At 42.2% G+C, this 23,332-nt stretch overlaps 1 protein-coding gene and 1 long non-coding RNA gene across 7 annotated transcripts in view; one reads left to right on the forward strand and one right to left on the reverse strand.

Annotated features, from left to right (window-relative positions):
- Positions 1-376: 376 nt before the first annotated feature.
- Positions 377-1,276, reverse strand: LOC119017034. The gene is made up of 2 exons (XR_005074320.1): positions 1,143-1,276; positions 377-981 (listed from the first exon to the last, which is right to left on the reverse strand). It is a non-coding gene; the product is annotated as an uncharacterized LOC119017034 (long non-coding RNA).
- The window catches only part of trps1 (trichorhinophalangeal syndrome I), a 123,772-nt gene continuing 101,396 nt past the window's right edge, over positions 957-23,332 (forward strand). The window contains exon 1 of one of the 6 annotated variants that reach the window (XM_037093421.1): positions 957-1,426. The gene's annotated coding sequence lies outside the window, so the exon portion shown is untranslated. The other 5 variants (XM_037093427.1, XM_037093423.1, XM_037093422.1 and 2 more) reach the window with 5 other exon arrangements.

The raw sequence follows: 23,332 nt of genomic DNA on the forward strand, positions 1-23,332 counted from the left end.
AGTTATTCTGACTCAGTGCTTTTTATTTTTCATGAGTGGTTGATTTGTTTTTAATGACCATCTAGGCTAGTAATTAAGTGCTCGTCAGTTTTACGAGACAGTGTTCTTTATTTTGCACGCGTGGTTGATCTGGTTCAGTATTAACTGTGTAACCATGTGAGATTACATTATTTATCACTTCAAGAGTCAGCACTCTTGATTCATCTGAGCAACATTAGTTGATTTGGCATAATTACTGTTTAGTGAAGTTATTCTGAGACAGTGCTTTTTTACTTTTGAATGAGTGGTTGATCTGCTTCAGTATAAACTGTGTGACTTAGCAAGATTGCAGTGCATGTCACTTTAAGAGTCAGTGTTAGTTATTTTGGATGAGTGGTTGATCTGATTCACTATTAACTATGTAACTAAGTGAGACTATCCTGTGTGTCTCTTTGAGAGTCAGTGTTGTTGATTTTATATTTCAAAAAAGTGCATTTATTTTCACCAAGTAACTCTGAGTGCTTGTCACTTTAAGAGTCAGTGCTTTATATTTTGAATGAGTGGTTCATCTGCTTCAGTGTTGTAACTGTGTAACTAAGTGAGGTAGTGGTGCCTGTCTCTTTAAGAGTCAATGTTGTTGATTTTTATCTACAAAACGTGCCTGTGTGTTGTGTTAAGTCATTCAGAGTCCGTGTCACTTTAAGAGTCAGTGTTGTTGATTTTTATCTACAAAACGTGTATCTGTGTTGTGTTAAGTCATTCAGCGTCCATGTCACTTTAAGAGTCAGCGCGGGTCATGTAGGATGAGTAGCAGATCTGCTCCAGTATTAACTGTGTAACTTGGTGAGATTGCAGTGCGTGTCACTTTAAGAGTCAGTCTTCGGGTGGCTTCTTGATATTAATAGAGCTGCTGTGTCTTCCTCCTCTGACGTAATGCCCACAGCCTACAGAGAGACAGGCGGAGGGGTCCTGTCACAGCAAAGCGATAACACTAGTCTGAACCTAAAAAAAAAAAAAAAAAAAAAAAAAAAAATTACAGATAACGAGCTGCTCTGCTCTGCTCTGCTTTTGGTTTGCCGTTGGCCAGCAGACCCGGGCTTCTGGGCGGCAGAATAACAATGACCAATAACAACGGAATATTACTACAGAACACCAGAACTCACTGAATCAGTCGGTTACCAGTGTTGCCGCGAAGCCTTTAACTGTCTCTCTCTCTCTGCTCCCTCTCAGACCAAAGAAAGAAACAGGGACAGCCAAGACACAGTCACCCCGTCCGACATCATCAACAAACAAAAACCCCACAAAGAGACGAACCGGCCAGCCAGCACAGCCAAGCCAGCACAGCCAGCCCGCCACCATCTTAACAGGCTGCTGAAAGAGACACACACTGAGAGAGAGAGAGAAAAAAAGAGGCTAATGCTTATTTTTTTTTTTTTTTGATCAACAGGTAAGCAGCTACCCAAAAAGAATTACAGCGCACGAATGCACACTCACTCACAGCCCATTCTCTTACTAGTTGGTGCAGTGACATTGTAAAGAAAAAAAAAAGAAGAACACTCTAGAGGAGAAGAAACGGCAGCGGCGGCGGTTTGGAGTTTGTAGATGGCGAAGCGCGTGCATGGCGAGAGAAAAAACGAGATTAGCTTCGCGTTGAAGGGGGAAGCTATCAAAGTGGTGCGTTTAAGGGAGACAAAACATTGCTCTGTTAGCCGCGGTGGGTAGGTTTCTCCTCGCTCTCTCTTCTTCTTTTTTTTTTTTTTTACGACGGGCAGCAGTCGCTTTGCGTCTTATGTAACTAACGGCCTGAGCAGCGGCGTCGGGAAGGAAAGAGGGATCTGCTGAATGAGAGAGAGAGAGAGAGCGAGAGAGAGAGAGAGAGAGAGAGGGAGGAAAAGAGCAGCAGCAGCACCCGCTTTTCCAATTCACATGGCAATTTACATTTAGGTTAGGACACCCAAACGCCACACAAATACAAATTGGGGGGCTAGCTGTGGGGAACGGCTTTGATTTTGTGAGACTTGAGTTTTTGAAGCCCAGCAGCAAGGGGACGTGGAGTAAGTCGCCTCAAGTAGGTTTGTCTGTGTGTGTGTGTGTGTGTGTGTGTGTGTGTGTGTGTGTGTGTGTGTGTGGCGTGTGTGTGTTTTAAACAAGTTTTGATTTCTTGTGATTTTTTTTTTTTTTGGTTGTTGTTGTTGTTGACATTCATTGACTGAGCGTCCAGAAGCCGGTGCCTTCCGATTTGAGGGGAGGAGAGGGGAGGGTGGGAGATTTTGTCACTTCAAAAAAGTATCTCTCATGTATCTTCTGTGTGATTACTTTTGTCATTGATAACTTTTTCATTACTATTCCGGCTGCAAACTTGATACTCCAAGTTCACATTTCTCTGGGTCCCTCCGAGTGACGCATGTCGCTGAGAGAGAGAGAGAGAGAGAGAGGGAAAGAGGTTTTTTTTCTTAAAAGTGCTGAAAGGTGGACTTTGGAGTTTTTTTTTTTTTAGAAAGTGGTGGAAAGTAGTCCAGATCAGAGAGGGGGGTGGTGTGCGTGTTGATCAAGTGCTTTTTCAGATGTGGCGATGTGTTTTTTGTTTGTTTTGTTTTTCTTTTGCACCTCTTTCATTGTTAGGAAGCTCCGAGAGCGCATGGTGGATGTGAATTGTCGTAAAAAAAAAAAGGGTTCCCCCTCCTCTCCTCCCCTCTCCTCTCCCCTCACCTCCCCTCCCCTCCCCAAACATCCTGTCTTATCAACTTTAAAGAACTTCCTAGCTCTGATATCACGCGATGATTCTGTTTTTGTCTGTCTATTTGTTTGTTTGTTTGTTGTTTAAAACTTTCCACGACTGATGCTGGGAAGCCCTGAGTTGCATTTCCACTCAACTTTGTGGAAAAAAAAAAGAGAAAAGTTGCCCCCTCTTCTTCCTCCTCCTCCTCCTCCTCCTCCTCCTCCCCTTCGTTGTAAGAAACTGTGATGTTCCTTTGAGATAAGGGAGCCGGGTAGGCATGACAACTCTGTGGGGAGAGCGGAGTATGTGAAGCCAGCACAATGAGGCACACACTGCAAGGAAGCTTTTTACATAGTCCTTCACAGTTCTCCAAATCTGGCCCCCCGAAAGAACTGCTTATGTGCCGAGCGACTTTTATTCAGCAGATAACCTCGGATGAATTTTTTTTTTTTTTCCTAAAAAAGCAGAGCAGGGCCTGCGAGACTCCGCTCTGACCTCACGCTTGTTCACAGTTGTTCGAACAGTGGACAGTTTGTTGTTTTATTAAGCGATTTCATTGAATCATTTATTCACCGGGTGACCTCGTGAAGTTGCAGAAACTTTGGCCGGGGCTGTCTTGCAGCAGGTCTGTTGACACGCTGCTGGCTCCGAGGCTTCGCGGTTCGAGATCGAAATTTCTACACCGACTTGTCAAAAGTTTAAAACACTAACTTTAAAATGAACTTCTTTGAGTTTTTTTCCCCTTCTGTGACCGAAACGCTTCACACATGGGGGATTTCATAAAAACTACGGGGGTTCTACTTGAGGAAAACACAAACGGACAAAATGATTTATGAAACTTTCAAGGTTTAGTTTTGCTTTGCAGTTTTTATAGGCGGCACACTAACGCAGCTCTCATTCCGAGGCAGTAAATGCTGAGTATTTGTTTGGACTTCATAATAGTACGGCTTTTATTTTTAGGAAGGACAGACAACTCTTCTCTGAGATTTAGGATAGTGACAAAAGTTTGTTTTCAGTACTTTTTTTGGGGAGGTGGACAAAGCTTGAATATACTGTCAAAGTTGAATCAAGCTCTGAGTATTTTAGTTTCAGTTAAAGTTGAGAATCCGGTAAATTTACGTGACGTGTGTCACTTTTTCTCACAAGTTCTCCTTTGCTTTTCTTGAAAGAACTGACCTCGTCATCTATAGAGTGATATCGATAATGCCACTTTAAAGGAGCGCTTTGTGGTTTTCGGAGAAGTGATTCAAAAGTCAGAATTTCAATATTTACAATACGACTGAGGTAATAATACAAACAAAACAAAAAAAGAGGAAATATTTATCTTTCCCATAACTGAATCATCAAGCTGCTCTCAGAGGAAAACAAGACACACTGTGTGAAGCTAGAAAGGTGGCAGGGTCCGCCACATACAAACAAAGTTAAACAGAGGGGAAATTGTGTTGTCCTTTTTAAGGTCAGTTTGTTGATTCAGTCACAAAAATGAAGAGAGTTTGTTTAAAACTGCATTATGCTCCTTTAAGGCACTTTTGAAAAGAGTAAATCAAACTCCCGTTATCTTTTAATTTAGTTGTGCGTATTTTCAGACGGTCCTCTGCTGTCCTCGCTCCCAGCATGCTTGCATATGACACGCTCCGGCCTCGCGTATCGTCACCCCTCACCCTCAACAGTCCAAATAATTCACTCCTATATCATGCATGTAATATGCCTTTGTTAAACTTTTTTTACGAAACACTTCAGTTCCTTTTAGAACGTGTAAAAACACTTGATCCAGCAGCCTATCAATCTATAACTTTCTGAAAGAACATTCCTCTTTCCAGACACTGGATATTATTGTATCTTACGGCCTTGTTCGTAGCTGCTATTAAACGTCAAAACAGTTGACGACTTCCTAAAGAGAACCTCTGCTTGTAAAACTTTTTTTTTTTTTTTCCTGTATGTGTGTGTGTGAGACGGAGTGGGAGAGAGCACAGCACTTTTTCCTCTGTGTGTGTGTGTGTGTGTGTGTGCGGAGACGGGCCATGGCTTACTCATATGGCTGCAATATGTGAAGTCTCTGCGGTGGAACTGGGAAGAGAGAAAGTTTTGAGTGAGAAAGACTCAAACAGAACGAGAGAGAGAGGGGAGAGAGAGGGAGAACACATGGAGAGAGGGAAGTCAGAAATGTCCTGTTCAACTAGCTGGAATGTATCTCCTGTGTTTTATTGACGGTTTGATGTTCTGTAAGACACGAGGAACAACTGTAGTGATTTTGTGGGCTGCCATGCATTTTTCCTTTGGTCGTTTCGAGGCGAAGCGCCGCGTTACGAGCGGGGGGAAAAAAGTTTGAGATGGAGTGTAAAAAGGCCAGACGGCATGGTGTTACAGACAGGGAAACAGTTTTTACGCAGCGGTTTTCAAACATTCGTCATAATTGATCATTTCACGAGTTGGGAAGGAGTTTGCTTTTCATTGATAAATGCTTAATGTAAGTGTTTTTTTTTTTTTTTTTTTTTAAAAAGAGAGGCATGTTACCTGCTGTTGAAGAAAATAAAAAGGAAGGAATGCAGTCTGGAAAATAGTGCCACTTGCAGTCCGAGCCAAAGTGTGTTTGACATAAAGACTAGAACGCCCACATCTTTACAAATAGTGGGTTGAGACTGTACACAGTGAAATCGATAACTTCACCCACGCTGCGTAAGAAACAATAGAGAACAAAATTTATGGGATTGATAGAAGCTCCTCGACTTATGCCTAACTTCTGCTGTACCTCGTCGAGTGCCTTCAAATGCTGATTTCCTTCATGAGCTATTAATCTGGTCGATAATCTTCTCCATCAATCGACCGTTGGCTCGCTCCTTAAAATGTCAGGAAAGTTGAAAATAAAAAGCGTTGGATCGCTTTCTCTCAAACGTCCTGTTTTGTCCACAAACCAGTGACGAACAGTTTAAGTTTCGCAGAGAAGTACAGATGCCACAGAACATTCATGTTTGAGAAGCTGAAATCAGAGAATTTCAGAGATATTCTTTTCTGAAAAGCTGACTGAAAGCGCGATTAAGCAATCATCAGAATAGTCTGGGAGTGATTTATGAGTCGGAGACAACACGCACACCACTTGCTTTTTCTTCTTTTTTTTTTTTTTATTGGGCAGGGAATCCGATTCCTCGACAGGCCTGCACGCATTTTTGAACCTCTGCATTGATTAATTTTTAAAAAAATGTTTTATTTAATTTAAAAGTTTTGGTCACAGAGATGTCTTGAGAACGGTCTGAAATGTTGACGTAAACAAATGTACGCAGGAATTACTCTTGTCAACTCGACCTCATCCCATCTACCCTCGTCTGCATGACACAGCAGAAGGTTGGGTGGGCGAGGTGAGGCTATTTATTTACATCTCCTGCTGAAAATCTGTCGCTGCTGAGAAGAATGCAAGTTACTCCTCCTGTGTTACTGCTCTCTGCTTCTTGCCGTGTCGCGTTGCGCCTTGTAATGTGTTTCAGTTACTCGTGTCTCATTGTTGCCGCTCTGTAAGCTGGTATTCTGGTGGTGGATGGGATATCAACATGCTAGCAAATGAAGTAATCCCCTTTTTAAGGACCTGTTGCCCACTGAGATTAGAAGGAGTGTGTGGCTGCGAGACACGCGAGAATTGGTTGAGTTAAACATTTTGCATTGCTGAGACAGTTGCCGAGTGTTTCAGCTGTTTTTAAAACTTTTGATTGAACTGTTTTGTTTAAAGTTTTGCTCCTGGATTTATTCTGACGGTACAGCACAAGTGTTCACAGCTGACGTCTCCATACGTCACCAGTTAGGTCCTGTGCTGATAAACTGAGACGAAGCAGAGACCACAGTGTCGACTGGACCACAAGAGTTAGGCTTAAAAGTGTTTTCCTTCGTGTGGATGCACAAACCTAATTTATTTCTGATTTCTGATCCCATTTGTTTATGGTCGGGTACCGTCCTAACCCTCGTTGTTTCTAATAAGCAGGAAAAAGATAGCATCTATTAGAGCAATCAGCCGTTATTCATCCCGAGCCTCGATGCAGTTCAGATAAAGGAAAACCTCCATTTGTCACGGATAGTTTATTTAAAGGAAAAAAAAAAGAAACTTTTTGCAAGGGCTTCTGGCTCTCTTGGCTCGCTCTGTAAGTCGCACTGCTTTATTACCTCGGTCTCTTGTTTTGCACACATCCCAAGGACACAATTGTTTTTAACTTATTTTAACCGTCTGGGCACATTGTTCTTGCCCTTTCATTGCTTTATATTAGCTGCTTGTAACTTCTGCGATACAGTATTCTGAGCGTATTCCTCCTTTGAATTTACTGGAAGTCGCCCTGGAAAAGAGTGTCTGCTAAATGCCCAAAATGTCATCCCCACTCTGTCTGTGGTTAGTGCAGCCTTGTTTAGGCTCGAGTTTTGTCTCTAATGTTTTTTGGTCTTATTTTAGACTTTTAAGTCTGCCTTTTTAGGCGGCCTGCTTCAGATAACGAGCACATGGTCTTGGTTAAGGGTGATCTTTTTTCCTTCTTTTTGTAGTTCTTTTGGGACAGACAAATTCTAAATATGGGACAATTTTTCTTCCTTAGATCTGAGAGAATAAATAATCCTCTTGTCACGAGACAGTGGAGACTGATAAAGTGGTGGCTGAGCAGATTGAGGCATATACTGGTAGACGGTGATGACACAGGCAGCAGGAGGAGTTCTTGTGGTAAATGTAGACTCGGAAAGGTAACTGAGTATCAGTTAAATCTCTCAAATATGCTGTTTTTTATGAAACCTGAGAGACTTGGATCCTCTGCTCGACACAGCTTTCCTCCTGAGGCAATTAACGAAAGCTCACTTGTCTGAGAAGTCTGCCGACCTGCTATGTGATGTGATATGAGTTGCGAGTTCTGACAGCTTTGACTCAGCATTGTGCTTGGCATGCTCGGGCTTCCTGTGCACCCAGACGTTCAGTTATCAATCACTGTTCACACTCGCTTTTTCAACCTTGCGTAAGAAACACAAGTGGGTGATTTGTTCCAGGGCTGCGTTCAATTAACTTTCAAATAAATCAAGATCTAATTGAAAATGATGCTCGTCAACTGTCGCATTAAAGTTTACCACACAGCCTTAGTTTTGTCTGTACTTCCCATATGTTGGACGTGCTGCAGCTGACCATAAGATTCACCATTGGTTAATCTGTTGATTATCTTCTTAATTAGTCAGTTAGTTGTTTGGTTGGTAAGATGTCAGAAAATGGAAAAAAGAAATATTTATCAAGACCAAGAAGAAGTGCTCAAATGTCTTATTCTTAACGTTCCAGATATATTCAGTTTGCTGTCATACAGTAGAAAATGAAACAGAACATTTGGAAAGAAAAGGACTCAGATGATTTAAAGTTTTTTTCCTTAAAAAAAAAAAAAAAAAGATTACTCAAACTGATGAATCGATTACCAAAATAGTTGCTGATTTATTTCATAGTTGACAACTCACTGACAGCACTTTTTCCACAGGTCTCAAACACTGTATGCCTGTAATAATAACCACTTTTGTTGGATGACCCATTGCAATAAACAGTATTGTAATGCAGTGCTACCAGTGTAATTATAATAAAATACTACCAATCCTAAAAATACTAATGACACAAAGAGCAGTTGACTTTTAATTGACTTGGAATTACAATCCGAAACAAATAAGAAACTATTCTAAATTATGCCAAGATAAATAAAAAATGAAAAAAAAAAGTGAACAAAACAGAAATCTCATGAAAAGTCATGGACATAAATTAATCAGGCAGTGGGAAATAACATGAGACATGTATGATGAGTCGACAGTGTAATGGTGGTGACAGTTGCTCCTCGTCTCTCAGCTATAGCACAGGTGTCGTCCCAGGTTTGAAGGGGTTCACAAAAAGTAAAAAAAAAAAAAAAAAAAAAAAGGAGCTGAAATATTGAAGACTGCACACCCGTTGGTAACTTTCTTGAAACGAAGCGGACAGTTACATGTGTTTTAAATGTTGGTGTCACTGAGATCCTAATAAGAAACATTTGGAAAGTTATTTGTATTTACCCTGCGCTTGAGGATGACCATTTTTACTATTGAGGCTTTGTAGAATTAGTCAGCCTTTTTTTTATTTTATTTTTTACACTCTGACAGTGCATTAAAAGTTACCATTAAATTTGATTGATGTAGTCCACTGGCACTGTAGGTCTTGTTGTGATAATAGGCAGTAAAAAAAAAAAAGCTTCCTCTTAATGGTTTCACATTTGAAGATCAGGGGCTCCTCATTAAAAAAAGGTAAAGTCCAATTGCAACAACTTGTAATTGACAACGATAAATATTGAGCTTAAACCTGCGGGGGGAAAAAAAAATCACTGAAGGGGGGAATCAATTTAGCTATTGTGGTGAATTATTAGGGGGATTGCCCTTTGTAAATTTTTAATCCTCGCATAATGAATTTGAATGAGATCCAGTATTGCTATTTCTCATGGCAACAGTATTTTTAAGAGGTTGCTGTAAGTGCAGTGGGGACATTTGCAGCTGTTGAATCAGGTCCTCATGTCGTTTTTAAACATTTGTGATTATTTCTTGTCACTTATACTCTCATGTCAGGATATACAACGGCGGGGACTGTTTTGTGTATTTTTTCGCTCAGATTTCTGCACGCTTTTTCACTGAAGACGATACTGGAGCTGGCTCTGCTACCTTTTTAATGAAAAGCCAGTGGCTGGCATTTGTTTTCAGTGTAAAAAAAACACAAAAAACATTTTAAAATGGCTTGAAAAGGAGTCAAGAGCAAGATAATCCATCAGAGTAAACACAGCAGTTTGAGTTTAGTTTTGTCAGAGATTACGTTTTGTTTCATTTCTTTACACCAGAGTTTAGTGTTTACCAATGACAAAACACACTGTGTTGTATAAAGCCCCTCCTGTCGTCTGTTACTTTTAGGGAGATATGAAAGTCTATGTGAGGGTTCAAACTTCCTGTAAACATTGTCACCAGAGCTGCATCGATCAGTCAGCTTAAAGAAAATTCATCGCCAGCTGTCTGATGATTGATGAATCATTGTTTTTGAGGCAATAATGTAAGCATTTGCTGAAGATGTATTAATTTTTTTTATCTAAACATATCACTTTCGGCGCTAGGAAGTAGTAATGAGCATTTTTCACATTTTTTATATTTTGGAAAATAATCATGGATTCATTAATAAAGAAAATCAGGAATTTCCACATATGTACACAAATATATGTATTTATAATTAGGAAGCCACTGTTAACAGCATTTCAAATTTGTTTTATCACCCTTAATGTTTGTTTTAAGAATTACAAAAGAGAAAAAAATATGTTGAAATGTATTTGGGATGCATTCGGAGAAATATACTAGCTGTAGAAAAAAAAAATGACAGTGTTGCCAAGTGATTCTGGTGGACAGAACATGAATCGGGGGGGTGATGATGCCTTTCTTAAAGCAAATATTTAATGTATATACAGTGAAAAAGCTGACGCAGGCACACGAGTGTATATAATTACTGTATTCCTGTGGTGTAAGATAAGATGAGCCTTTATTAATCCCTCAGCAGGGAAATCCGCGTTACAACAGCTTAAGAGTCGTAGGCAGAGGGAAAAGAACAGCAGTGACAGAGATAAAAAAAGTAAAATAGCACAAGCAAGATAAAAAAAAGAATACGTATGTAATATGTATGTCAGGCAATGTAATAGTGTGATAGGGAGATCGTGAAGGGAGTGATTGTGACATGCATTTTCAAGCTGTTAAAAAACATCCATTTAAACTTGCGCTGTCCATTTATATACTTCGCTCACGTGTTCCCGTAAGCACGGCTCCGTCTGTAATTTCTTACGGTTTTCACACAACACCCGGACAGACAGCGAAAAACTATCCACGGAAAATGTGACAGTGGCACAAGTGGCATGAGCTTGGACGTGATTTATGCTGTAAGCTTCTTTGTGTGGAGGCTGAAAGGAGCCGTGCAACAGTTGGAGGGACTGCCGAACAACTTTTTTTTTCCCTCAAGCGCTGTTCTGCTTTATTCAGCGAGACTTTTCTCGAGTGGAAGTGGCACTCTTCTTCTTTTTTTTTTTTTTTCTTCTCTGATCGAGGAAGCTGCTTGGGTAAAAAGTTATCTCTCTCTGAAGTGTAGTCACAGTCGACTGATCCTGATTGAAGGGAAGTCTTTTGATTTTTAATTGCTTGCAAGAGAAATCAACACATCCACCTGTTGATTTGCAACTGTGAGTTGAAGTATTTGTACACCGTTACAGGTCAAAGTTCTGCATTTTATCGACAAGTTGTTCCGTGTACGACGGATGAATGCAAAGAACACATTTCCTTAAGCTCAATCTGGGCTCTGAGTTGTGTTTGATGTGGTGTTGCAGGCGATTTCAACCCCTCTGCAGCTCACTATATTTCATTAATATGGCATCTGTTCCTGATGCGTATCTAAAAATCAGAAAATGCACAAATTTGCACGGTTAGTCTGCAGCATTGGAGTAGTGGTGAGCGTTCAGGCCAGTCAGTTCAGCGTTGTTGATAGATGCCTATCAGTCATTCTACGAGTCTATCAGCTCTTATCACCTTCCTCTGGGTTCAAATCTGTCTCATTGCTCGGCTTGGTTGCGATTGAACTGACTCATGGATTGTTTCTCTACTAAAGGTTAACTGTCACCAGTCAGAGCAAGAACCTGCACGCTCGCACACACACACAAACACGAGATGTCTTACCGATGAATTTGTCATCTGTGTTTCACTTTTTCCTTTTTCTCTGTAAGTGTCACCCTGTCTCTTTATCGCCGAATCTCTGTCTGTCCTATTCTTACTGTACCGCGAGGCAAGACAGACTGCTGGCGTCACGTGTGTTTGATCGTACTGTAATCGTCGAAATATAAGATTTACTTGCTCCCAAATTGCAGTTAAGTCTCGTTTTTTGTGTAAATACGCGCTGACGTTTGTTTGCTATTGTGATCCTTCTCAGTCACAATAACAGTTCCTTCCTGGATTTGATGTGGCGGTCTCCTCTGTGGAGCCTCCTGCTCAGCGCATGTCTCGCAGTCATACGGCACTATTGCCAGCTACTACCACTTTTCTTCGACGCAACAAAATTTGTTAAAAATGTCATTTTGCGTGTGTGTGTATGTCTGCGTGAGTGAAATGTGAAGCCATTTGTTTCATTCCTGAGCGAGTTCTCGCAGCCTTGTTAGAACCATATCCCCGCTGAGGACGGGGACTCATTTTTGCCTCTTTTAAAACTTTTGGGCTCGCTCTCTCCTCCACTCTCTTGCGCGCTCGCACACACACACACACACACACACACATGCTCGCACAGCCCCATTAGTATTGTAGTCTGGGATCTGGCTAAAACATCTGGCGGGCTGAGTAACTTTTCAAAGTAGTCTTTGTCCTCACTCTGCGTGCGTGTGTGCTTGCATGTGTGTGTCTGTCGGCGTGAGCGTTCGCATGTGCGTTTTGTGCATTTGTGTGTCTGTGTAATAAGGGGCAGACTTTTTATGGCGTCCCGTCAAATTAAAACTATGATTTAAACGACTAACAAGTAATTTTTTTTCCTTCTCTCTCTCCGTAAAGCGAATAGCCACACCAGCCTCTGCAGATTCTGTCTGCGCGTGTCTCTGGCCGTGTGGACTGTTTAGACTGTAGAAAAAAAAACATAAAATAAAGATTAAGCATGGATCTGGTAACTGTAATTCTTGAGTGGCCAGTCTGGTCGGTTGTGTTATTTTATTCATGTAACTCTGGCCAGCTGCACCGTAGCAGAGGGAAGCAAGAGCACAGGGGGATGGGGATGTGACACCCGTCCAACTGGCCTCTGGTCCAGCTTGACTTTTCTGAGAGAGCCAGTGAAATATGGTGAGATACAGCTAACAGTCTCACCTGTTCTCTACGTGATGGGGCTAGGCTCGGCTTGCTGATGCTGTTCAGTAATCTTGCAGTAGCAGCTTTGGGCTTTGGGGGATACGGGCCTGCAGACAGTGTGAGCAGACGCCCTCAGGGCTTCTCTTCAAACCACATGAACTTTGAAAGAGGCAGGGATTCATCTCCTCTTAGAGCAGTTAAGAGTGCTTAATCGGCATATTTGAAGGCGCAGCTTCTTGGCTTGCTGCAAAAACTTTAGCTTAATGTGTGTGTCACATATAATGCAGGGAATTCTATGATGTCAGATGAATCATTGACTTTGAGCTGCAAGCCACAACCGTGGGCGCAGGTCGATTTTTTTTTTGTTTTGTTTTGTTTTTGTCAATTGAATTTCAGTTGCTGCAGCGTGATGCAAATGACAGGGTCGCCCCGGTCGCAGTCACTGGATTAGCTCTGTAGGTAAATACTGTAAATGTCGTTTCACAAAGTGATAGTCTTCTTTGTAGTATTGCAAGTAGGGCTGGGAAATTTTTAACCTATTAACATAATGATTTTCACATATACACTGGTAACTATTTATTAAACAATAGCGCTTTGGTCCTGAACCAGCAGCGAGAGAGAGAGATGTGTGGATTTTGTGACCATCAGCATGTTTGAAACAATTCTCACTGAAAGGGGAAGTCTTCCAATGGTTAACACTGTGTGCAACAGTCTAGCACTCCCCTTTAAAAGGATCTCGATAAGTGATATTTGTCATGGTCAGCATGTTCCTTTTTTTTTTTCTTTTTTTAAATTCTGTCTCTCAGAAAAGCCAACTTGCTGATAAGTGTGTGTGTGTGTGTGTGTGTGTGTGTGTGTGTGTGTGTGTGTGTGTGTGAGTGAATGTGTTGAACAGTGTGTTGTTGAAGTGTGTGTGGAGAAGTGGATGCATGGATAGATGGACGACCGGAGGGAGGGAGGTGGTTCTTTTTTTGAAATGGAAATGAAGGGGGCACACATCTGGGGGTCTTTGAGACTTTTGTCGAGGGGATGACGAGAAGGTGGGTGTCAGAGGCCCACAGTCAGAAGTGTGAGTGTGTGTGGTTAGTAGGGGGGTGGGGGTTAACGAAGAATAGATGGGCAAGAAAAGGGGAAGAGGAAAGGGTTGCTTCTTGTTTTTAGGGAGGTAGAAGATAAGGAAAGTGGGATAAAGAAGGCAGTCTGTGGTCAGTGCTGGCCCGTGTGGCGGAGAGAGAAAGAGATGGATGGATTAATGAATGGGGGGAGGGGAGGTGAAAGGAAGTGAGACAAAAGATGAGGTAGTAAAAGTAGAGATAGACACAGGCATAGAAGGAAAAGGAAATGTTTAGAACAATAAGGTGGAAATAAGAGGAAATAAATAAAGAAAGACAGATGGACGGACGAGGAACTCATTTGCATGGATGCAGGAGCGGGCAACGAGGCAAAGTGGGGAGAGAAAAGGGGGCAAAAGATCACTCGCTATAGTCGAGAACTTTACGGCTGACAGTTGAATTTACTCCGGGCCTGTGTGTGCGAGTGCGCCTGTGTGATTGTGTGTGTTGGGGTGGGTGGAAAAGCACAGCGGGGGGCATGGCGTTTGTTCTGCGACATGGCTTTTGGGCTTTTTAGTGCTTCACACCCCAAGATGTCCTCTGCCTTTTCTTTTAGAGGCCGGTTTCACCTAGATGTGAGATTCTCTTTTGTCGGAGTTGCTCCCATTTTCTTTTTCTCGTTCTTTTAGTCGAGTTTGGAGCCATTTCCATCTAATTATCAGGGGAAGTTCAGAGCAAACGCTTAAAAATCAACAGATTTCGATGAAGTCGAAGGTGTGGGCTGTGTACTGCGTCGCTGTAATAAACAGAGTAGAAGAAGTAGAAGTTGCAAATTGGAAGCAAGACCAGTTCTTTGCTAACTGCCACTAAACTTTTAGGAAGAAGAAGAAGAAGAAGAAAAAGAAGAAACAATGTGGTCATCTTAATGTTATACTGGGGAATGTGGGAATTCATCTTGGAATGGGAATCTAATGACATTATCTGGGAAGACGCCAACAGTGGACACAGCTTCTTCTTCTTTTCCTTCTACTTCTTCTCTTGAAGCGTAAAAAGCTCATCAGTCAAGTGAGTTAAATGTTGGCTTTGCATTCAGAAAGGTGTTTCCATGAGGCACATTGGCTGGAAAATGGCTTTAAAGCCACCTCAAGATAACATTAAAAAAACCTTTTTTTAATATGTTCTAATTATTCACATGCTGAAGTTCCATACCTGTGAAATTAAGGCAATGAAAAAAAGTTCATTCTATCTATTTAGTATCACTATGAAATCTGATTATTGAGAAATTACCAATAAGGATCACAGCAGGTCGCGAGACGATTGCAGATACGTACGCACGTACGTACTAAGATGTGCATCGCAGCACACTATGTTTGACATATTCACAGCGAAGGAGCAAGTTAGAATTTGATTACATTCCCCTCACATAAAATGGGTTGGGAGGAGGTTGGAGAAAAACCCGGACAGATGACATGCCTTGACAGATCGACTCTACTTTTGTGATTGGCCGCTCCCTCTGCCATCCTGTGTTCTGTCAGTTGCTTGGACAATAAGAAATATGCGCCTTATGCGTCTTTACCAGATTTGAATAAAACCTCCGGGTTATGTGTCTGTTGTGAGATGAGATGAAACAAATGCTCTTCTTCAGGATTAGTTTGGCAAGGTGTGAACAGGGAGGTACTTAAAGCAGAGTCTTGAAGGAATAACGTGAAACAAGTGCTGCTTGCTTTTTAAGAGTGGGTTCCGGTGATGTTGCTCCACAGTGCAACAACTTCACTTTGCCTACACATACACGGGGTTATGAAGCAGCAAGTGTCTCAAAATGCTGCAAGTCTCTGGCGAATGAAGCAGCTTTGACAGTTTTACAGATGAAAATGGAGGAGGTGTAGAGAAGGAGGGAGGAACAGAGGAGTATTGCATCCTGTTGTAATTTGTTGCAACTTACAATAACGCTGCGTGTGCTCCGGACCAAAACCACTTCATTAGGTCTATCTGTGAAATCCGACACAGCAGCTCAGCCATAAATGCCCACCTTTACAGAGACAATGATGCTCAATCTTGACTGACAATGTCAAAGACTTACTAGTTAAACTGTATATATATTTATTGATTAGGTAACAGTGGTTTTGAAATGGTCTCTGTTGTATATTCAGAGGTGTTTTTCCATGTACGAACGTGATGGGCTGAAAACTTCATGGAAAGTTTTAAGAAAAACTGGCCAAGCTTCATTTAAGCTGATCATGTGTCAGAGCTGCTTTACTTGATTGGATTAGATCGCGCAGATATAACGATACTACTCACAAACTCTACTAGGAGAGTCCATACACCAGCCACGGACTTACCGTCCCCCTTTGTACTCACTCATAGATACCAGCCACGTAGGTGTTTTTTCTCATCAGGGTCCATTAATCCCTGAGAAACTAATGAAAATGTGAAAACTGCCTTTCATAGTGTTAGAGACAGTGAGAACAAATCCCCGGTTCTGTCGCTTTTTTCGGATCCACGGCAAAAGTTAATAGGTCTATTCTGGGCTGAGAACCATCCTCCACCCAAATGTTGTGGAACTATCTTGATGAAGGTAATGATTTATAGAGAATGAAACTGTTTTTTTTTTGGAGAATGAGCTCAGGAGTCTGGTCGTAGAGCAACTTTTCTATCTCTTGTCAGGCGGCAGCTGGGCGGACAGGCTGTGGCTGAGGTGGGTGTTGTCTTATAGTAGCCTTTTGGCTCCGTGCGGACATCTCACTACACTGATGTCACTGATGCTCGGTAGATAGGTGATGCTCTGGTTAGGTTTTTAATCACCCGTTGTAGACCCTTCCTCTGCCTGTCCTGTGCTGTGCTGTGCTGTGCATAGCCTGTGCCAGTTTATGATGTTTCCAGTCAGAACGCTTTCAATCGCTCCTCTGTAAAAGCTGACAAGAACTTGGCACGGGTCTGTAGTGTGTTTTTTCTTTTTTTCTTTTTTTAAAATTTCCTTTTAAAAATATGGTTTGCATAATCATTTTCACATTATTTCTTTGCAAATTAACAACATAACATTCCTTGCCACAGTCCAGGAAAGTAAAAGCTGCCTTGGCATTCGGTCTCGAGATCAGTTTTGAAGCTCTATACAAGAATCAAAGGAACGCTAATGGCTCGGGATCTTTGATTGAAGCAAATTTAAGAATGTTATAATTGCTGCAAAAATGATCTGCCATGATGAAAAAAAAAGAAAGAAAAAGAAAACAACCCAACATGACTCACTGTGATATTATGATCATTTGGTTTTGAGCTTTTGATTAAAGTCCAGCCCTCTCCAGCCCTGCGTTGACATCACACAGGCCCCCCGAAACCTCCTAGTCCCGCTTCCCGATGGTGTTCGACAGGGAAACGCTGCTTCACTTGGCCGGCGTGCAGATAGAAGGGCTCTGGAAAGCAATACAAAGTCAACATTGTGGGTTGAAAATGTTCCGTTGTGTGTCTGTATGCATACGCGCGTGTGCGTCTTAAGTTTGTCCAGACATTTTTTTCCCGTTGGGCCGGCTGCTCGCAGGAAACGTCCGATTCTCCAGAAGTGGAAAGAGTGTGTGTGTGTGTGTGCGCGTGTGCGCGTGTATACATGGCAGAGAGAGTATAGTGTATCAGCGTGTTTCTGTCTGTGGGTGTGCATGTGTGTGTATGACTGACGTAATGTTTGAGCTTACCCAGACAGACAAACCAAACCATCACACACATACACACACATATGCACACATACAGAGGTGTGTTTGTGTGTGTGTTTGTGTGTGTGTGTGTGTGTGTGTGTGTGTTTAAAATCATCAGATATGCCTGGCAGACTTGGGGCAGGGTGGTTGAGATGCATGTGTGTAATGTGTGTGTTTCTGGCGGAGCTGCAGTTTGTTTTCCGTATTTTTTCGGGGAGGAAAAAGACAGCGAGGCGAACGTCAACAATCACCGTGTTGATTTACGCAGCTACTAGTTCCTTCCATTACGCCTACAACTAGCACTGAAGCCGAGTTTGTTCTCCATTATGTTTGATGTATGAGAGTCTAAGCTGCGTAGAGCAAGGTCAAAATCAACAGTCCCCTTGCTGATTTATGCAGCTCCCGGTTTCCTGCTGCTATCGTACATCAAGGCGGGGACGTTAACGCCATCCATCCAGGCAAAGAGGGAATCTGTCTTGACTGTGGTTGGTGAGTTTGTCCCTCTCTACCAGCTGCAGTGGCAGTTAACCCAACGGCAGTTTTCTGCCACTATGTTAACCAGACCAGAACGTTTTCCTTTCCAGTCCACAAACTTTAAATTTTTGATGAATCCTTTAGTCATTTGTTTTTGTTTCTTTTTTCCCCCGTTGCCATTCCGCTGTATCTAAAACTTAAAATTTACAGCCGGGATTTCTCACTTCCAACATTGCAAGGATAGTTTTAATTCCCTGAGGTACAGATGGTCTATAGTAAAGCATTAGGAGGCCGATTTGAGCTGTTGATTTGATTGATTTTAATAATAGAAAGTTCTGTACATTGTCATGTTTCTGGGGTGTAGTTCGGCCATTTAATTGCAGCGTCGCCGGTCTACCCGGAGACCTTTGTCGCATGTCACTCAACCTCACTCTGTCTCCCCATGACATCGACTTTACTTTCAACTCCGGAACGAAAGCACAGTGCCCCAAAATAGCCTCGTTAAAACAGACAATAGCCATACTTCTGAGGCTGCTGGCTGCATTTTGACATATCTGAGTGCTGAGCATAATGCTTCGCCTCTATAACAGTCGTCGATTAACACTCCACAGGAAAGAAGAAGGGCTGATACCAATTGTTTGAGAGTTTAATAGGAGCTGAGAGGCACTAAGAGGAACATATCTATTACGGGGGGAAGTGGCAGTGTCTTGGTGACATGCGTGTGCATCTGTGTCAGAACAAAACTTGAAAGCGCTGGGCGTTGCTTCTTGTAATGAAAAGATTGGACCACGCCCGCAGCTTTAACCTCAACAGCTGAAGAGATCTGGTTGATCAGGGTTACTGATTTATGTAAAATCGTTGGTGTGGTCCTGTTATGACAGCATGTCCTTTTTGGGCTTTCACAAGGTTCAGTTATTGGTCCTCGCTCGGTTAAACCTGCCTACATTGGGGAGCACGCAGCAAACCAAATCGGTGTCTTAAAGGTGGAGGCTTGAGTAGAGTATGTCTGAAAAGACCTGGTGACAAAAAAAGGTCACAGCAGAGGATGCAGGTTCATAAAGTGTTGTGACAGTATATTTTACTGCAGGTTTATCAGATTTTTTGCTTAAACTTTTATTATTATTATTATTATTATTATTATTATTATTATTCCTGTTTTTTCAGATTTTCTTGATTTTCTTGAGGCATTGTTTGGTCCAAAACAAAGAGAAAAAGAAAAAAAGAAAATTGTTTCCGCAGTTAACCAGACACCAGGGTTAGGTCTTGAAATGTTTTGTTTCGTGCGCAAAACCATCCAAACCCTCCAAATACCCCGCTTCCCACGAACCAAAAGCAGCAAATCCTCACATTACAGAAATCTAACTCAGGAACTGTTGGCCGTGCTTTTCAAAAACAACATTGTCGCGGATTAATTCTTCGAGCTGCTAATTGTTAATGAATTCACTAATTGTTTTGGCTCCACTTTCATTTAAGCTGTAGATTTTTAGACAACAGATTTCATTTCAACTCAAATATTCTGTGTGTAACCAAAGACGGTCATCAGCGCGCCGTTTTGACGCTGACATCAGCAGTTAGTGTCAGCTGCTCCTCAACTGCTGACATGTCCCCCGCCGGGAGATATCGTATTAGTATTTCCTAGCCAAGGTCTAAAAAAACCGTATTGTTTCATCCTCTTTCACACTCTTCCATCAGTCCACACGACAGAGGAGCTGTGACTAGCTGACTCGAATTGACCCTGGGGGGGTGGGTTACCGTAGCTGTTGATAGAGAAGAATACACATTTGTTTTATTTTTGTGGTTTAACATGATATTTGTGATAGAACTATGCAAAACAATGGTTTCCCTCTAATGTAAATTTCAAGCTCATTTCTGGAACATTATAAAGGCTCCTGGCAATTTCATAGTGTATTTAAAGGACGAATGAAGAACAGATGTATCCGCCTTTCCTGTTGTATTCGCCCGCTCCTTTTGCCTCTCATTCAGCTTTTGATGATAAATCCATGTTGCAGTAGTGATGAGTCAACAACTGTAAAAATAAGACCTACTTCTCCGCCTGTCAGAGGGCAGACGTAGCCGAGCTGTAACTTCAATTTAGCCGTAAATGCGTTCAGAGCGCAAACAAACAGTTAGAACCAATTAAGAACTTTGAGGCAATTTTCATAGAAAAATAAATATGCAAATGGACATTTATATTGAATTCCCCACAATGCTTTATGTATTTGGAATACAAAGAAAAGAGGCACGCACAAAACAGCAACTTTCAGATGTGGTGACGTTCTTTTCAGCTGTGCCTCACTGTCTAGTGTTTCTGCGCTGTGATTGGTCGGAGGGAAACCCAGAATTACATAACTTTTAAAAATCTGCGTGCCAATCCCCGTCTGTCTGCCTCTGATATCTGATTTCTGTCTGTCTTGAATGTTTCTGAGAACGTTTGAGCATCACGCTTTGTGAATTTAGAATCCAAACAATCCAAACAACCGAACGAGGCTGTAATTATAATGTAGCATTTTAATAAAAAACAGTGTGGTTTCCTGTCGGTCCAACGAGTAATTGGTGGAATGTGGAACTGGACCCGGCCTACATGACATCTTAAAACAAACCAATATGCATCAGAAAAAGGAAAAGCCCTTGTAGCTGTCCGTCTATCGGTCTATTTATTTGCATTGATCTTAGTCTTATCAGTACATGTGAAGATCAGCGCTAAGTATTTGGAACGCAAACAACAAAAAACGACTTAAATAATCAATTTCAGACGGAACGGTCGAGTTTGAATGTGAGACAATGTGCTCTCTGTGCTCTAATTGGTGGAACATGGAGCTTAACTCCGTCTACATAACGTCTAAAAACGCGGCGAGACACATCAAAAAGAGCCTTTCAAAGAAAATCATTTTCCCGGAGACAGAGGGCGGGGGGAAAAATCACTGACAGACGAGAAAGAAACAAGCGTAATTAGTTTGACCACCATGTCATCTGAAACGGCATTAGCAATAACAAATGAGAAAACAATAGAAGATGAGGAGGAAGATAAAATGAAGTGGCTTGTGTTTCATGGTAATAATGATGAAGATGGAGTTGGAGCGTGGTCGTCAGCGTAGATGTCCAGCGCGTTTCGGTGGCAGCGGCGCAGCTTAGCATGCGTGCGCGTGTCCGTGTGAGCTGGGTGGGTGGGTGGGGTTGGCGGGGTGGGGGGGAGTCAGTGAGTGGGTATTTGTGTGTAATCATGTACGTCAGGCCGTCATGAATGGTGTGTTTGAGACAGAGCGGAGTGTGGAGTTCCTCGGGCTGGACCAAATTGGAAACAGAAAAACAAACATTCCCTAGGAACCCCCCCCAACACACACTCCACCCCCCACTCCCTCCTCCTCCCATCCCTCGTCTGCCGGCTAGTGGCGCAGTCCAACCTGTCTGGGACAATGTAACGGTCTATAGTCGGAACGGACCACACACGTTCGCGGAGGGGGGTCGGAGCGCAGGAGGAGGGCGGCTGCGGTGGTGGTGGCGGTGGCGGCGGGGGGTGATCTCACAATGACAGTTGGAAAAACAGACAGAAGACGCATGTGGAAATGACAGAGAGCTCAGTGATGGATTGATGGGAAAGACAGAGTGATGGAGATAGAGGCGAGAGAGAGAGAGAGAGAGAGAGAGAGGAAAAGTGAGACGGAAAGTTAAAGAGCTGATGGGCAGACGTGAAGAGATGGGAATGAAAGAGCGAGATAAGTCATGGTGTAGGAACAAAAAAAATAAATAAAGAGGGTAAGGAGAAAAACAGAAAGAGAGAGAGATCGAGCAAATGAGTAAGCAGCAACCCGACTGAGTCAGAGTTCCACAGGGAAGATATTTAGAGTCGCACACACTCTTTAAGAAAAAAAGAAAACTCCTTTCTTTCCTCTTTTTTTCCCCGTTGCGAGCACTACTAATGAGTGAGCTTGCCTGCTGGTTCTTCTTTTTCGTTCTATCACCGGTGAAGTAAACGTTTTGTCTCTGCTGTAATAGCTAATGCTATTATGTGGCCAATCATGTAATAACCGGAAGCATGTGTGTGTGTGCGCTGTGTGCAATCTGTGTGTGTGTGTGTGTTTGTTTGCATTCGCTCCTCATAATGCGCTCAGTGTCCATTTATGTATATTTAAAGGCAGCCAAATACATCAGGGACACGATGATAAAGTTCTACCTGGAACTGATATGCAAAAAAAAAAAAAAAAAAAAAATCTTTATATCCTGAAAAACATGACTGTTTTAGGATGGGCGGGTCTTTGAAATGACTCATAATTTCAGTAATGAGTCATGATGTGCTTAACTTCTCATGCCAACAGTCCTTTTTGTATTTTTCCTTTCTTTTAAAGCAGCAGATATCCCTTTTTTTCAGATAATGACGCACTCCAGCTCCCAAATAGCTGCTATGTTAATTTTTCTATCTGTAGCCGGAAGAAAGTTAGAACTGCATGTGGATGTGGTGAGGACCACACCGGACCAGGTAAACCACTGGACAGGTATAAAAGCGCCTCCTGTCCTTTCCACTTAAACTCCAAAACGAAGTCCTTCGACTTGTAATGGAAATGTGAAGTTTATAACTCTGTTGCGTCCCAAAGAACGACAGTTTAATATGTGCAGAAGATAAAACGGTGGCTTTATAAGCGCCCGAGAAACAGGTTCCAAATATAGACTCCGCTCTGAAGTGTGTGTATGTGTGAAGACTTCGGACTTGTCTCCTCTACACACACACACACACACACTGCTCAGACTGACCCAAGGAAACGGGCTTTGTATAAATACAGACTCAGATTTAGATTTGCGGTGAGAGGGAGAAAGAGGCAAGACGGATGGAAAGAAGAAGAAGGGGTGGCACGGAGAGAGAGAGCAAGAGAGGAGTGGTACAGACAGAAAGAGGGTGGGGTGATTTTTGTGGTTGGGGCAACAAAAGGGGGAACTGAGAGCTGTGGAGTCTTGACATTTAACACTAGAATTACCGAATAAAAGGAAAATACAAGCGTAAAACGGTCGCCGTTGGAAATTTGACACGCGAGAACGAGTTTATTTATTAATTCCTGGAAATTGCATGATGACGACTCTCTTGTTCTGATTCATGAGGTGATCAATATTGAAATGGAGTGAATGTTGGTGGGAACACAGAGGAAGAATCCACTACAGTTTCCTAATTTGAATTAATTCCTCGTGTTGTTATTAGTGGCTCCTCTGTCACCAATTTATTGTCAACACACTGTACTCAGCTCTTTATTCAAATTATTTGTAGCTGACAGCGTTTTTTTTGTTTAATAGATAGCAGCTATTAGACTGCACCGATTTCTATACTACACCCCTTCCCTTTCAGTGTTTGCTATCAATAGAGCCTCCTCACTAGAAGCTTCTTAGAAAGGGGATGGTACGCATTTTTACAAAGTGGAAAAAATGACAGGTCTCTTCATTTGAGAAAAGCTGGCTGATTCTTTCCATGACACTGTTTTTCAACGTGTGTGTGTGTGTGCGTGTGTGTGTGTGGAATGCATTATCGGCAGCTTGGCTTCATCTCGTGCCCTTGTGAACAGTCTTCACATGTGGAAGGCTTTGTCAGCTGTCAGCTA

The sequence above is a fragment of the Acanthopagrus latus genome, chromosome 3, assembly GCF_904848185.1.
Source record: "Acanthopagrus latus isolate v.2019 chromosome 3, fAcaLat1.1, whole genome shotgun sequence".
In the NCBI taxonomy this organism is placed as follows: Eukaryota; Metazoa; Chordata; class Actinopteri; order Spariformes; family Sparidae; genus Acanthopagrus; species Acanthopagrus latus.